At 46.1% G+C, this 16,261-nt stretch overlaps 1 protein-coding gene and 1 long non-coding RNA gene across 8 annotated transcripts in view; both read right to left on the bottom strand.

The window, feature by feature from the left end:
• AUTS2 (activator of transcription and developmental regulator AUTS2) overlaps positions 1-16,261 on the bottom strand; it is a 1,155,833-nt gene that overhangs the window by 34,158 nt on the left and 1,105,414 nt on the right. The window lies entirely within an intron of this gene.
• On the bottom strand, positions 1,499-7,410 carry LOC118499247. Its single transcript, XR_004901773.1, has 2 exons — positions 1,933-7,410; positions 1,499-1,891 (listed from the first exon to the last, which is right to left on the bottom strand). It is a non-coding gene; the product is annotated as an uncharacterized LOC118499247 (long non-coding RNA).

Here is a 16,261-nt window from a genome sequence, read left to right as displayed (position 1 = left end):
AAAAATCATACAGTACTTGGGAATGAAACTACAAAGATTACAGAAATATGTCCTTAAAAACCCTTGCAGAACGTCTATGTCGAAGGGTGTGTCATAACGCAAAAAAGAAGAGAAGCAGGTCGAATCCATAGGCAGTGGTTCTCCCTCCAGGACATGACCCCGGGGGAGTAATGGGGGGTTTGACTGGCTGTGACAGTGAGTGAAGGGTACGGGGCGGGGGGTGCTCCTGGGAGTAAGAGAGGGGCTGCAGTGAGAAGGACACCCCACACAGCATCTCGTGTCACTGCCACAGTCCCACCGGGCATCTGCCAGCTGACAAACCCAGGCCCTAACTGCATCTGTGTTTCCACACGAACACATTATTCTTTTGACGTGGTTTTAACACACATTGGATTTTCCAGGAGCACAACTACTGTGCATATGTCTGTTACATCTTGGGTCGTTCAGCATTTGGGAGAATTATGACATCAGCGGTGATGAGGCCGATCCTTGCACTTGACCCACCCCGACCCACACCCCTGGAAGAGCCAGCACTCTACTCCCTGTGTAGAGTCAAGCATCTGGCCATTTCACTGTCTTTGCGTTTCATAGGGGCTTTATATACACCTTAAACTATGTGTACAGATAGCTATATTAACCACATAGTTCAGTTCAAAAGGAAAGAATACTGTTACAAAGAGGGCACTGGGTGAGGTAGGGTTAAGATTTGATGCATTATGTCCCAATGATGAGCTATCGCCGTTCTAGAAATCCAACAACGTACTGAAGAAATGAGGCAATACCTGAAGTGGTTGTTGGGGAAATTAAATTAAGTTATGTTAAGCGCCTTCCACAATGTAAAGCACAAAATAGGTAAGTAATCAATGTTCCCAAAAACTATTATAGAAAAATATTTAATGTCACGGAAAATATTTCATGACAAAATTGCTGTTAAGTAAAATAAAGCATGCTAACATCAGTATATACAGTCTCAATACTGAAAATTATCTGTGTGAATGTATATGTGCATGAAGAGAAAAAAGATTAGAGAGATGTACACCAAAATGTTCATTGTAATGCCATCACCCAGAAATAACCATTGCTTTTAATGCTTAAACGTGTGCTTTTTTAACTTTCCAAATTTTCTACAGTGAATGTGCATTATTAGTGTATAAAGAAAAAAAGGAATTGTGTTTTAAAATGAGTCCCTTCATAGAGAGCACAGCTCCATAGTCAAAAGAAGTCAACTGAAAGTGTTCAAGTCTTTGAACTGCCCCACCAACTGGATGGATTTTTTAAAAGAAGATTTATTTAGTTTTAGGGAGAGGGGAAGAGAGGAAGAAAGAGAGGGAGAGAAACGCTAATGTAAGAAACATTGGTTGGTTGCCTCTTGTACACTGGGGGCTGAGCCTGCAACCCAGGCATGTGCCCTGACTGGGAATCGAACCGGCGACCCTTGCTTTGCAAGATGATACCCAACCAACTGAGCTACACTGGTGATAGCAGATTTTTTTTTTTAACTAAAGCTCCTCATCCAGAGAACAGATCAATATTTGCCTCTCAGAAAGAAGGATAGGATATGGCATGCCTTATCCTTTCAACTACTCTTTAGCATTTCTAACTGGTTCTAACTGGGTGTATTTGGACAGAAAGGGAATGGTGAATATTTTTGGTAGTGGTAGTAGTGATGGTGGTGGAGGAGAAAAGGAGAAAAGGGAGGAGGAGGAGGAAGAGGAGGAAAGAAACAGTCCCAAGGCACATTTCTGAGCTGTTGGTTTTTATGTCTTTATACTCGGTACTCACTAACAAGTCATTATTGCAGCAAATATGAATGAGCCTTAAAGACATCCTGAAAACCATGTGGAGCATTGGCCCCTAAGGCCATGCATCCATCCATCCATCTGTCAATCCACTCACCCATTCATCCATCTGTCCATCCATCTACCTACCCACCCGTCCATCCATTTATATTTCTGAATCAGACGGTTCATATCATCTAGAAAAGGACCTCTCCTATTTTAAAATTAGTCTGTCTTCTAGTTCAGTTCTCTACTTATCTGTCCAAGTGACAGAACCACAGAGACCTCACTACATAGAAGGAATGAAGATTGCAGCCAAGTAAGAAAAGAATCCAGATTTTAAAGAATGGGAACATGGGAACATTAATAAATGTTGGAATGCTCAACAATGAAAAGCCCCAAAACATATGGAAGCATCAACTTTCTGTGAATCAATATGTAATTATTTCAAGCAACTAACAATACCTATTCTTTAAACACTTTCTGTCTGTCCCATTACCTCAAACAAAAATCTCCTTTTCAGCGAAGACTGCATACTTTGTGTATACTTACTGAAACAAAAATTGCACTACTGAGTTAATTTAGCAATACCTTTCCCCAAGTTTTAGATTCTGCTTCGAAAACTACAATCCAGTGGTGTTTGGCAGACCAAGTCTATCTTCTCTAACATACACTTCTCTTTCTTTTCCTCCTCTCTCTCTGTTCTTCAAATCATTAAACAGAGACCAGTTTGTTCCATTAGCAGATTCAATCACTTGAACGAATGGAAGGGTGACATTTGGTCTTGCAGCTCTTCTCGGTCACTGAAACTGTACAAATAAATTGAGGAAAACCCACTGTTTGTTCAAGGCAAATTAATTTTCAAACACTGCAAGAGTGGGAGATCAGGGGAATGATGGGTGCTTGGCAGGGCTCAAAGAGATTCCAGTTTGTATAAACATTAATTACCATCTGGGAGGCCATGCTCTGGGTTGAAGGCTGTATATGGCAAACCTCGGAGGGACTCCGGGCTCCTAGTAAAAGCAAAATCCTACACAGGAAAGAAATAGCCGTTGCATCTGCCAAAAGAGCAGCAGCCCCCTGGGAAAGCTGTGCGGAGACCAGCAGATGAGACACCGTCATTATTAGAGAATCTCATTTGGACACCGTGTAGTTTACCAGATTAACCCAGGATAGAGGTTACTCTGATAAGGGTTAACGAACAATCAACAGACTGTGGGTGAGTGCATTTAAACTTGTTTCCAGTTTATTTCCTGTAAACATCACACCAAAAAGCATCAATCCTTAGGCGCATGCCCATGTGCTTTCAAGGGGAGTATCAACCTTGCCTGTGCAGCTGAGAGTCCATCCAAATGGCTTCCGCCTACAGAACAAAGAGCCCTTAAAGGTCAGCCTAAGCTTGCACACATTTAATTTCTTTCACAGCCTCTAGCAAATAACAGCAATGAAGGACCATGGTGATGAAGGATCAAAATTAGAATGCAGGAAACAGGCTGTGATGTATTGGGGGTGCAGATGGGGGCACGCAAAAAAACCTTCCAATAAACCCAAGGGTGTCGAGGTCATATCTAATCCTTGCACCTTTCACTTCATACAAGGAAGAGACTAATTAGTGTCACTGCATACGTCCGGCACTGTGCCAGGTCCTAAGAATACAAAGATGAACGAGAAACAGCCCCTGCCTTCCAGGAGATGGCGGCTGAAGACGCAGAACAGAGCACAGAGGAAAAAGACCTGAAATTGGCCGTCAGGAAACCGGCGGCCTTCTCCTTCGGTGTTTGTTATCTGTAAGGTCCAGAGATCAGCTTAGATAATGAGAGCGACTGAAGACATCTGCCGTATTTTACTGACCCGAGCTGCAGACGTGAGGCTCTCTATCAACAACCTGCCCTGTGCACTGGTCCTGGGGACCGGTCTCCGCCGGCACAACCGGACTGCCTTCTGGGATGTGTAGACACCCAACAGGAGAAACAAGGAATAAAGGATGAAATCTCCGATCACTTCTGAGAACACTGGAAAAGAGCCCAATACCAGTTTCAGAGAAAGCCCAAGCTTTCGTTTTGGCCTCAAAAGCACACCTCCATTATCATTGCTTGTGTCCTCCTGGCAGCCTCAGGACTCACCAGCTGGCCTCTGGGACATGACCGCCTCATGCTTGGCTCCGGTCCCCGGTGCCTCTCCGCCTCCGTTCCTACCCACCTCCACGGGCCCCAGCTTCCTGTCCCATCCCAATCAGCCCTGCCTGGCAGTTGACCAAGCACTCACATGGCACAGTGCACACACACCCAAGCACAAACACCAGTGCACTCTCAGCATTTCACAAGACACTTCTGCGTCTGCACATCAGTCAGAGGGTCCTAACATGGAAATGTTCTAAAAGGATTTCAACTGAACGCACAAGCACTCATGCAACCTGCCGTGCCCACTGAGTAAAGAGCGGTGCCAAGGATAAGGCATCACCATCACAAAGCCACAGACCCCGTTCCTGAGACTCGAGGACAACCACGAGGTCCCTGGCTTCTTTTGGAAATTTTCCAAGAGGTGGGACCACAGCACTGAACATGAATGATAACTTTAGATGTTTGGCTAAAAAGTACATAGTTTTCTTACTACCTAATCATCCTACCTTCCGCATTAAGAACCATCTAGCGAGGGTGTGAGGGAGAAGAACCGAAGGCAATCTTCCCATAGGCGGCCCTCTCTCCAGTTTGCATCACCAAGTGCAAACAAGGACCCAGAGCTGTCAAGCTCCCAGATGCTCCCAGATCTACGTGCAGCTCTGACACATGCCTTGCTCTCTGCTGCCCACACACGCTAACATCTGAAGTCACTGCCCGAGGTTCCCATGTTCAAAGCCAGCAGCGGCAATAAAAGTGAGGCTGATCTGACCCTGGCCACCTTCTGAAGCAAAAACTCTTTGGTAAAATGAGTCCTTGTCATATTGTATCTTGAGGTAATAAGCAATTTTTCTTGGCTCTGTGCATGTCTGTTGTATCACTATGTTTTTGATATTACAGGGCTGGGGAATGAGGCATCCAGCTGATGACATTCCCACTCTAAAAGCTTAGTACGCCCATTCAGGTTCGCAAGCGACTGGCTCTTAGTTAAATCCTATTCTCAACACTGAACTTTACCAAAGATTACTTTCTCAAAGACAAAGGTAAAAGCAACCAGTGCCAAACTGCCACTGAAATACTGCCAGTCACCCTACTTTGTACACTAAGATTCTTTCTCATCGGATTTCGGCCACAGATTAGACACTCACTGAGACCCACTTAGTAAAGAGGCTGGGTGGTGCCTGCAGTGATGACACGTGAGAATCTCCACCTTTCAAGGCTATCCCTAGGCATTCCTCAGCCCCCTGGCCCTCCGCACAAACACTCCTCCCCCTCAAGTTTCTGCTGAACCCGCGTATGCAGGGCTCTGATGAGCCAGCCGGGCTTCAGCTGGACACAAGCACCAGGCAGCACTGGCTTACTCCCTCACGGTGTCAGACCCTGCAAAAGCACGCACACCTTATCCCTCGGGAATGAAGGTCACCTGCATCACACAACATCCCTACAACTACTTCCTTTCCCTCAAAACCACTCTGCCTCAAAACCAATCAAAAGGAAGAAGGTCTTGAGTTACTCTGGTATGAAGGAATGATTCCTCATAGCAGCAACATAAGTCTTTATGTTCTGGAAGGGAGGGAGAAAGGAAGGAATCACAGAACACCAAGGCCTGTGGACTACTCTGGCCCTGGGCTCATCCTGGGCCAACAGAGCTGCAGAGGAGGCGAGTGGCTCATTCCCACAAGCAACAGCAGCGACCTCACTCACTTTTCTGCCAAGTCCACACAGCTGTCACTCAGTGTGTAGTAGAGGAGGAGGCTATTCCTTCAGAGTATCACCAAGCAACCTCAAAAGCAATGCTTTCCCAATGCATGGTGGGAAAACCCTGGAGCCACTACTGCCCTGTTCTCAGCAGGTCACTGCAAGGAATAGGCTTTGTGTTGGGGAATATCGACCATCCTTTGGCAATGAAAGCACAGCCAGCACTCAGGCCTGCCTGTCCTCCCAGGGACAGATGACAGACCTCATCCCCAAGTCTGTTCCATCCACCTGCTGTGGCCCATGGGGCCTGGGTGCTGCCAGGCTCCTGCAATCTGTCTGACTTGCTTACATGTGAGCACCGCAGATGACTCCAGACTGGATCCATGGGAGTTGCTTTTTTTCCTGATTCTACGGAGACTTCAGTTCTTTAGTTAAAGGGGGAGGAGCAGCAGGGAAAAGAGGACTTTGACAGTTTCCCTTAAGTAAGTTTTGACCTTTCTGGCCCAAACTGCCTACCACCTCATACTATGCTCCCAAGCAACGTTTTCTACGGCCCTGCTATTCTGAGTGTGGTGCACAGGCCGGCAACACTCACATTGCCAGAGGTCTTGTCAGGAAGGTACATTCACGGCCCCCAGTCACGTGCATGCTGAAGTTTGCCAAGCACCGTCCTACACTCCTGCACGGGGGCTAAAGAGCCTCAGCAAGCTCCACCGCTGAGGGGTGCCACTCCTAAGGTTGCCAATCCGTCTGTGTCTCCATCTTCCAAGACCCACCCGTGGAAATAACTTCCTTCACCCCTTTCCCGGGTGGGTTCTCCACCAACATGTAAGTTGCTGCAGGGATGGAGTACTGGGAGGTGGTGAGGTCATTCCCGGCTCAGAGGCTGCCTCCGACACTTAACGTCAGTCAGGACAGCCAGCCACAGGGAGCCTTATTCGTAATCTCTCCCAACCCAGCTCCATGCACTCGCCAGACCCCTCACCACAGAGTAACAGGGAGTCTGAGTCCAGCCCCAAAGAACAGCCAGGAACTACCTTCAGGGACCACGAGAGAGAGAGCAGATTCATTGTGAATGGCATCCTGGTCAGAACCGGACCCAGGGATGCATAACTGTAGAAGAAACTTTCCACCTGAAATGGCCTGGGCTGCGGTGTAGGAAACCAAGCTGATGTTCCAGTTTGCTCCTCCCCGGAAGTGGCCAAGAGGACAGTGAACAAGCAGGACAAGAATTCCGAGGAGTCAGCCCTGGTGAGGGAAGAATCCTGGACTGGGTGACTTCTGAGATTTCCGGAGCTCCCAAATAAGGTCCTGGAGGCACACTCCTCAGAAGAGTATCATTTCTTTATTTTCCTCTACTTCTCAATCCTGTAAAATATCTCCCCTGTAGGTTCATGAACACCATCTGTGGATTTGCACACGTTTTGATACGTGCCACATCTTAAGTAATTATAAACGAAGAATCTCTTAAGACTACAGATACAATTTTCTTTAGGAATAGAAGTAAATCTGTTTATCCCTAACCATGATTTTTAAAAAGTTGAAAGAGATTTTAAAAAACGGAGTGAGGGGGACTTGTGTGCTGTTCCCTATATTTGTAATATTTTATCTTCTTTAAAAGGCAAGGCTACCAATTTTTAAACTGATTTTCTATAAACCCTCAACGCAATAAATATTTGGCGGGAAAATAGAATCTCTTGCCAATATTACCTGTGCCATTATTTCACCACTTGTCATTATTTCATTTCATCGCCCTCCGTTTTTCGGAGGAAAAGGAAAGGTGCTCACATGTGAACTCTGAAGCTACATGTCTGTTCGGTCCAGGAAAGGAGGGAGGATGGTGACGACAGGCGCCCTCAGAACCCTGCGGGTGTCGGGGCAGCGCTCTGTGCTCCAACACTACCTACCCGCCTGAGTCGCCCGTGAAATCTCCAGTGATCAAAGTCATCCTGTAGAAACAGACAGTGGGAAACTGTAGCTGGCCCTGGATGGAGACGGAGCTGGAGTTAAGTCACCAAAACAGTCGGGCCACCTCTGACTCACAGCTATAATCCTGAAGGGAAATGCTGTCAGACAGCCAAGTTGAGGCTTGAGACACCTACCGCCACAAGGACTTAAACCTTCCCATTAATGCCGGCCCTTTATCTTCAGAGACTCTTTCGAAACAGAACAGCAGAAGGCACTGGGGCCTTCGTTCGCGTCTTCTTCAACTGCCCAAGGACCACGTCCACCGGCTGCCCCACCATCATCCCCAGGCTCAATGTGACTGACCTCAAGCCTATCCTCTCATCCCTGTATCGTCGAAGCTCGGAATCACAGAATCTGTTTATTTTCATTCCCCTTCACATTAACTGGTGGCTCAGGTGTGAATTACCACATCTATGATGCCATTTCTAATACAAATAAAACAACGGTTGTAGAGTCTGCCATTCCCTGGCAGTCTGAGCGAGTTTTCAAAATGTAGTCAGCTCATGCTGCCAGTCCCCTGTTCAAACCCTCCAATGGCTTCTCCTCCCAAATAGAACAAGCCCCTGGGGGCTCACCGGGCCCCTGCTTCATTCCTGCTTCACCTCGACCACCATCCGGAGCCCCCCGATCCTGCTCTCTCCCCTCTGCACACATGCGAGGGCTTCTGAAGCTCACCTGTCCAAGGCCAGTCCGGTGATGCCACGCTGCCAATCCTCCTCCAGTAGCCACAGCCCCTGGCACCTGCCCTAACCCTGTGATCAGCTTCTATCCCAGAGACTTACTGCCCTCGGGAATACCGGGCACTGACTGCTGTGTGTTGTCGCTGGCATTTCGATTTGCACAACTAGTTTTTTCAGAGGACCAGAGAATCTTACAATATCTCCATATATTTCCATCTCAAACAGAATGCCTTCCATATAGTGAGTACTTGATAAATATTTGATTTTTTTAGATGCATAGTAATCAATTTATAAAACCTAAGCAAGTTTCTTTATATCTGCAGTTCAAAAGGGAAAAAAATCACTATAATGAGAAAAACACTCAATAAACAATTACACATTATGCCAGAAAAATCATGTTTTTTTGGAGTCATTTCCATAATTGAACATTATACTGCAATAAAATAATAGTGTATAACACAAGCAAATGTAAAATAATTGGGAGCCATTATGAAGTTTAAGGATCCATTTTCAATATATAATAAAACTAATGTTCTATTCTGAATCATAAAAGATTCTAATAGCTTTGGGGGGGTTGGTATGGCAACAAAAAAACAGCAGGGCAATCAAAAGCACATAATGTTGGAGGAGAGACACACCAACAGTCCAAGGTAGGGAAAGCTTCCTGAGGTTTATGCCTGCGGTCTGCAGGCTGGGTCTGAGAGGGTGCGCAGACCCGATGCGCACAAACACACCTTCATGTGTACTGACCACACGAACGAGAAAATGTAAGTAGTCGTTAACCTGGGGATACTTACGGAGAGGTGTCAGAGGACTTTTCTTTTTCACCTTCTGCGGGATTCAAATTTTCAACAGAACACTGGGTTCACATCCAGAAATGTGATACTGAGCCAAATCACTGTGCAATCTGCCTAATACACTCATTATGAGAAAACCATGGTAAAGATCTTTCAAAAAGTAGCCAAAAGGAACTGCTAAACATTACATAGGAAAATTACTTAGCAATGAAACACCAAGGAGCAATGAATGCCAGAAAGAATGATACTTGAACAATGACATGGGTTGGCGGGGAGAAACAGGGTTAGTCGTGATGTAATAAAAACCTCTGTGATTACAAAATATAACTGGGAAACATACAAGTGGAAGATCATAAAATATTTATAAAATAAGGACTTCTCCATTACTCGAGGGGGCATAACAGTTAATTTTTTTAAAGCTGAAAAATATACTCAGAGTTGAAAATTTAATAGTCAAATCAAAATTTCCCTGAGGAAATGCACCATTGCAAAAGAACGTGAAGGATGAAAACAGGTAGCCAGGCAGGGTACACCCCACTACTCAGAACCCTCAGAAGGGCCATCCTGGACCACATCCTCGGTCCTCAGGCCTTTCACCAACCAGAGCATCGATTACACGGGAGACCTTGACCCTGGCAGAGGTAAGAGCTCCCCCTGCAGGAGACAGGACCACTCTGGGGACCATACACTACTCTCCAGCAATGAGTCACCCGTGGAACTCAGGCATTTCAACTGAACAGAGACACAAAGATGTCATCGGAGCCTAAATGACAGGGACTTAAAGTTCTTGTGGCTGTTTCTAACATATCATCTGTCTCCAGCTTGTCTGCTGTACCCAGCCATACTCCTCAGCCCCAACCACAGCGTGCACCAAGCAGCCACATGGAACTTCACAGTCCACTTGTCACTCCTGTGTTCACAGTGGCCACTTTGGCTGCTGGAATTTAAATGTGGCGGTTCCTTACATTTCCCCCTTGTTCAGGTGCAGAGGAAGGCTTTCAGTCCTAAAGCAAAACTGAGGGCCATCCTGAAGTCTTGACCTTAAACCTCATAGGCAGGAGGAGGTAGTGCACAGAGAGAAAGATAAAACAGCGGGCATCAAGCTAATGTCCCCAAACCAGGAATGTACTCGCCCATGACCTTGGCTTCAAAGGACCATTGCACAGAGAAGCATGACCCCTGCACCACCGAGAAATGGAAGAAAGCCATTCACCCCAGAAAATCTATCTGTAGTTACTGTCATTGGTTGTTTCTTTAGATCCCGAGTTACTGAGATCTATCTATCAATTACTTCCTCCCTAAACCACACTTAGGACAAATGATTCCAGCTGAAATTTGGTGTTTTCAAAGCTTTGGGCCTCATATTCAAATATCCCCTGAGGATAGATAAACCTATCCCCCCAGGGACTTCCAAAAAATGAGAAAAATTGAAAATATTTTGTAAACACTAGGGGCTCAAAATACAGCAGTTTCTTTCTTCTCCTACAGAAAAGGGAGGAGGGAGAAATCATCATTCACTCCACATTTTTAACCATCCCTCCTGGATCTTTTGGAATGCTAAGCAAATTATCTGCTTTAAATCCCCCTACTCTAGAAGTGTAGGCTTCCAGGCAAGGCGGCCAAAGCCAATGGGTTGTGGGGGACCCAGTCAAGACTATGGAGCAGGCACAAAGGTCACTTCAGATACAGTTTTCAAATCAGTCAGTATTGGCAACGGGGGAGGGGACTGGGACCAAACATAAACGAAATAAAACCGGCCACCTGGAAAAGAAAGCGTCACCTGGAAAAGAAAGTGTGTCCTGACTAGAGGCAATGACATCTTAACCCTCTGGACTGCACCACAAATTCCACACATACAACCAAGGATGTTTCCCCCTCAAAACCCCATACCAATTCACAGCAAATGCTAAAATCTTACGAGCACAAAGAAACACAATTTTCTGTCTGCCTTAACAGAGATGTAATTACAGAGCACACAGCCTGAAGAAGACACACCTTGGTGAGTTTGTGTAGTAGCAGATTGCATGAAGAAATGAAAATAAAACTATGGGAATCCCATTATAAATAGTAGCTGCATTGGTGAAGCTCATTTAAGAAATAGATGGAGACGCTGAAATAATATAAGGTCAGTTTAATCTCTCCCTAAATGAAAAGAACTTAGATTCTACCTTATGACACAATGTTGAAAAGCAATACATTACAGTTGAAAATTAACTGAATTCAAGTTCTGGCTATGCCACTAATTAGCCAAGTGACTTTAAGTCACTTGACTGCACGGGCACATTGTTTTATTTTTAATTAAGGCCATCAACAAGTCACACACATGGTAACAAGAAGAGGTAAAACTTTATTAGTAAACCACACCCTGGGTGAGTAAAAATACATGTCTTCCCTCCATGCTGTTTCTAAAGAAACTGTCTCTTAAATAGACATTAGCTGAAAAATGAGAACCATTCAAAATCTAGCTTTCAGACTTTAGAGAAATCTGCTAAATATAACAAAGGACCAGACTTAGAAAATATTCTTCTGGCTAGAACGGACTTGGGAAAATGGCTAGATGAGCCAAGTCTGTCTCTTTAACATTTATTTTCATTCCTCCTAGTAAAAACAAATCTTTAAGACTATGAATTTCCTTGAAAGTGAGCGGGTATTATAACTTATGCATCTTTATATGCCCAGTGCCTGGAATACTTTCAGAACACAGAAGATGCTCTACCGATCAGGTGAACAACAGAATGAACAAACAGGGGCTGCTATAAATGCTTGTTTTGAAAACATGAACTTGTTCCAGCGTGGAGGTTGTGTGTGCTGAGTGCAGTTGTGCCGCAGGAAACCCCAGGGAAGCACACTACCACACCAACTTCCCACACCTACAGCTCCTCAGTGCACTGCGGAGGCAACTCTCAGATAAGCCGCTGTCCATTCCCACAAGCCACCTTCAGGCTTTTTCCAAGGCAGATGCCATATGTATTGCAACACTGAGGCACTTCTTAACCATGTGACATGTGTGAAACTAATTTACTATTTTTAAAACATTCCTACCTTTTTTCCCCCAATCTCTCAGTGATGAAATTTTTGTGTCTCTAACCCATTTCCCCCATAAGTCGTGTAATTTGGTTGTTCTGTTGTTGTGTGGAGTGCAGTGATCTTTTAGGAAAACGTAGGCAGTGCTACAGCAGAACTGACTGCACAGTTATGTAAATTCATGACAGAATGAATGTCATCTTGCAAAGAATATTTGAGAACAGATCAATAGCCAGTCCAGGGAAAAGTTTTCAGCAGGCTGCGAAAGGCCATCTAGGTATTGTCCTCTTCAGCCCACTACCACTTAATTTGTTAAACATGCAGAATTTGAGAGTAAATATTTTTGACTCATTCACTCAGCAAACATATATCAGGCAGTTACTATGAACTAAGTGTTGAGGAGAGAAGAGAAAGATGATGAGAGATGATTACTATCCTAGCGGAACTCATAACTGAGTTGGAGGTAAGACATAAATAGCTATAATGCGAAGCAGTAAAAGCTCTAATAAAGGTATGACAAAGTCCTCTGAAATCTCAAAGGAAGGAAGGAAGGACTAACTTTTAATGACAGAAATATGAATCCCTAAAGCTTAACAAGTTGAAACGATGAGTTAAAAGAAAAAAAGTTGGAGCTACAACAGCACCAATTGTTAAGTGTCTCCTTAAGACCTGTAGGGCTTAAAAACCTGCTGCCGCTAAGCCTGGCCTCTCCTCTCTTTTCTTTGAAAACAGTTGGTATTTGCATTCACTTTGCAGTAAGCTCGAATCAGTCAAAGGCAAATTAAGACTTGGCTGTCTTAATAAAAGTGCAGGACCCAGAAAGCGGGGATGCCGGTGGTGACTGAAGCACGCCGCGGCGCAGGCTCTGCAACCCTGACTCGGAGGGGGCTGCACCGCAGCCGGAAAGAAGCCAAAGGATGGTGAACGGAGCCACAGCCCTGTCTCCTGGGAGTGGCGGCGGGAAGGGGGAAGGGAGGAGGGCAGCTATCTTTAGGAAGAAGAAGTAGACTCCTATCATTAGGCCCCAAGGGGAAAGAAAGGCTACGTAGGGCACAGGTGTCAGTCCAACACGAAGGAGACTTTTCTAAGAATGAGAGCCGCCCAAAGACGGGACAGAGCTCCTGACAAGGCCTCTCGCAGATGTTCAAGCACAGGCTTTGTGCCCATCTGGCAAGAAAGCTGCCGACAGAAGATTTACACATCAGACCAATGGCTGAATCTAGATCACCTTTCAGATCTTCCTCCAACCGAAAGGTTCTATGGTTCCAGTTATTAAAACTTAGCTTTGTGATTCAGGCACTTTGGGCATCGCACAACTCCTCTGTACAACGTAACTGTAGAGCCGGGCACATCACTGAAACCATGCCACCTGACCCTTTCTACAGATAAAGAATCTGTGACACTCACAGGAAAAGCAAAAAGCAGAAGAAATCGGTGCAGAAGAGTACCCAGAAGTAACCAGTCAATACACGTAACGCTCCCCCAGCCAAAGACTTTTCACCACCCACTTCTCCCCTGGATCCTCGCAATGAGCACCCCCAGGAGGTGGGCAAGGACACAGGGGAAGGGAGAAGCTGTGTTGTGCTTTCACACTTCTGTACTGGGGCAGATGCCTGCGGGCTCTTCTTTGCAGACCAAGGCTATCTTGAAAGGAAAATTCATTTCAAGCAAGTTGAGTAGCTGGTAAAAACAGATCTCAATTTGTTTCTGGATTACTGAGGTTTTCCCCTGTGAGCACCAAATCCCTTCTAGATGTTTCCATGGCTGATACATGGGGAAGATGGAAAGAGACCAGCATGAAACATCCCTTAGCAGCACCAGAGTACACGCGGTCCTGCCAGGCAACACACTGCTCTGAAGTTTCTCTACAAGCGGACGCCCCACGCAGCGCGGGACAGCCTCGAAACCTCGCTGAGGTCACCAGCGTGCCCGAAGGGAACACCCAGGGGTGGGGCCTCCACAAAGGGGTAACTTGGAATACGCCCCACACCTCACATGCCACACAAATGTAGAAAAGCCATTTTAACCAGATTTATTTCCTTCCACTTAAACAAGCTTATTTCAGTGTGTTGAGGATGTGAGTAGAAAAATCACTCCAAGTTCCAACATCACCCTTTCCAATAAGGAGAGATGGGCTACAACGCCTGGGCAGCATATGAGGCCGCCTTTCCTCCCTGGACGATCCCCACTGCCCAGGGACTGACTGCTCCAGCGCCTGGCAACGTGCAGCAGGGGTCCCCCAGCCACTTTTGTCCCCGAGTTCACCCTGGGTGGCCACACGTGGATTTCAACTGGTTAAAGTACCCTTCAGAGGTTCAACTTAATTCATTAGCTCCTTAGGCCCAACACACAACTCTATATACATTTGTATGTCATCTGTCCAAAAAGTCAAAGAAAAAAATATTTTATATGTGCCTAGAAGAAAGACAGTGCTAATCTACCTAAGTGCTTCCATGGAGCCTTTCACCTGCTCAAGCAGCAGCACCTGTTTCTCCGACCAATCAGAGAAGACCACCTGAAGAGTTACAGGTTCTGGCACACGGGAGCAGCAGCAGGAGGGTCGCTGTTCCCCTCCCATCCCCCACCCCCCATGGTCAAGGACAGAACTGCCCCTCGCCGTGTGCTTGTGAGTGTATAAGATGGCGTCTGTAACTTCCCCCTAGGACCCGGCTCCCCAAAAGACTTCCTGCCCCAGTTCATAGGAAAGCTTCCGGAAAGGCCCATGAAGTTTCAACGCCTCCTAACCGTACTTCAGAGCCTACAGATAGCTGGGCCACACCTTTCAACCTCGGTTTTCAGTGTGTGGATTTTACCTGACCAAGGGCTGGCTTAAGAATGTCTTCAGTAGAAATCTTCAGCAGACGACTCTGATATTTCCTACTGCCTAAATTTTAAAACACAATTAATTTGTATATTAAAATGCTTCTCTTTATTGCTAATTGGCTGCAGAATAATATTCTGACTACATTATAATATTTTACTGCTAATTGAAACATCAATTAAAGGAGCAATGGCTTTCTTCCCCTCCTCAAGGTGACCTGTGCAGCCCCAGGGCTCTGAAACAGGCCAGGCCTTCTCTTCGTTGCCCCTCCTGGGCCCTCCTCTCTGGGTTTCTGGTCACTTCACCAGGCCACACACTTCTGGAGAGGAAGGGGGTACGGTGGCAGAGCAATGAAGAAAAATGCATGGCAGTCCCATCTGCAACTACCCCTTGCCCCCAAACCGCCCATGAATGAGAACTGGATATAAATTAGGGTATTTCTATCCCATACTATAAGTAATAAAGCAAACTAAGCCTCAAAAATATATTCCTCCGACTCAAAACCAGAAACGTGACGTTCTGATTCCATGTGAATTCTAGGGACTACACAGAGTCCATCCTAGAGGTGTTCCTGGAAGATGCAACATCGGAGACACTGAATCTCCCAGGGACTCTCTGCTCCCAGTGCTCACATCACCTATGGAAAGCGGCCGGCTGACTCAGGCCAAGTCTCTGCTCTGTGGCTGAGCATGTGGAAGACACAACCAGAACATGCTGGTGGGGCTGCAGCCTGCCAGGATTGCCAAATAGTCACTTCCACTCTTTCTAACTCCTTGCTTGTGCTGCGTGTCGCTGCTGGCTACAGTCTCTCTCCACCAGGCAGTCATTAGAGAAGTAAAAAGAAAATAATTTTTCTCCTCGTGAACAATTACGGTTAAGGTTGTGGACAGTTTGGGGTGTCTAAGCTTTTGGCATCTCTGGGCCACACATTAAATACATTGAAACATATGATCACAAAAGGAAATCTCATGATGTTTTAAGTAAATTTACAACTTTGTGTTGGGCCAAGGGCTGGACACCCCTAAGGGCAGAACTTCTGGCTCACAGGGACAGTGCTGCGAACAGTAAGATTCTTTCTCCCCGTGGATGTACTGAGATGACAGAGCGCGTGTGAGCGCCCATGAGTTCTAAGGAGGATGAAAGGGCGAGGGGGCCAGGCACCGGGGAGCGAAGGGCATGTTTATGACTCCACTGCGCAATCAATCTAGGGGATGCCGAGAGCTTTCTAACCGTCGGAGATGCACTTTGTGGAAACAATCTCCTTCCAATTACACGGAATAGGAAATACAACTCTGACAAGCCGGCTTCAGGAAGGTAATGAACAGCACAGACATTGCTCACTCTCATCACAGGTCAGCGGTGCCCACGGGGCTCTCTC

Source organism: Phyllostomus discolor, chromosome 3, assembly GCF_004126475.2.
Source record: "Phyllostomus discolor isolate MPI-MPIP mPhyDis1 chromosome 3, mPhyDis1.pri.v3, whole genome shotgun sequence".
Lineage (NCBI taxonomy): Eukaryota > Metazoa > Chordata > Mammalia > Chiroptera > Phyllostomidae > Phyllostomus > Phyllostomus discolor.
This window is presented reverse-complemented; position numbering and strand designations above follow the sequence as displayed.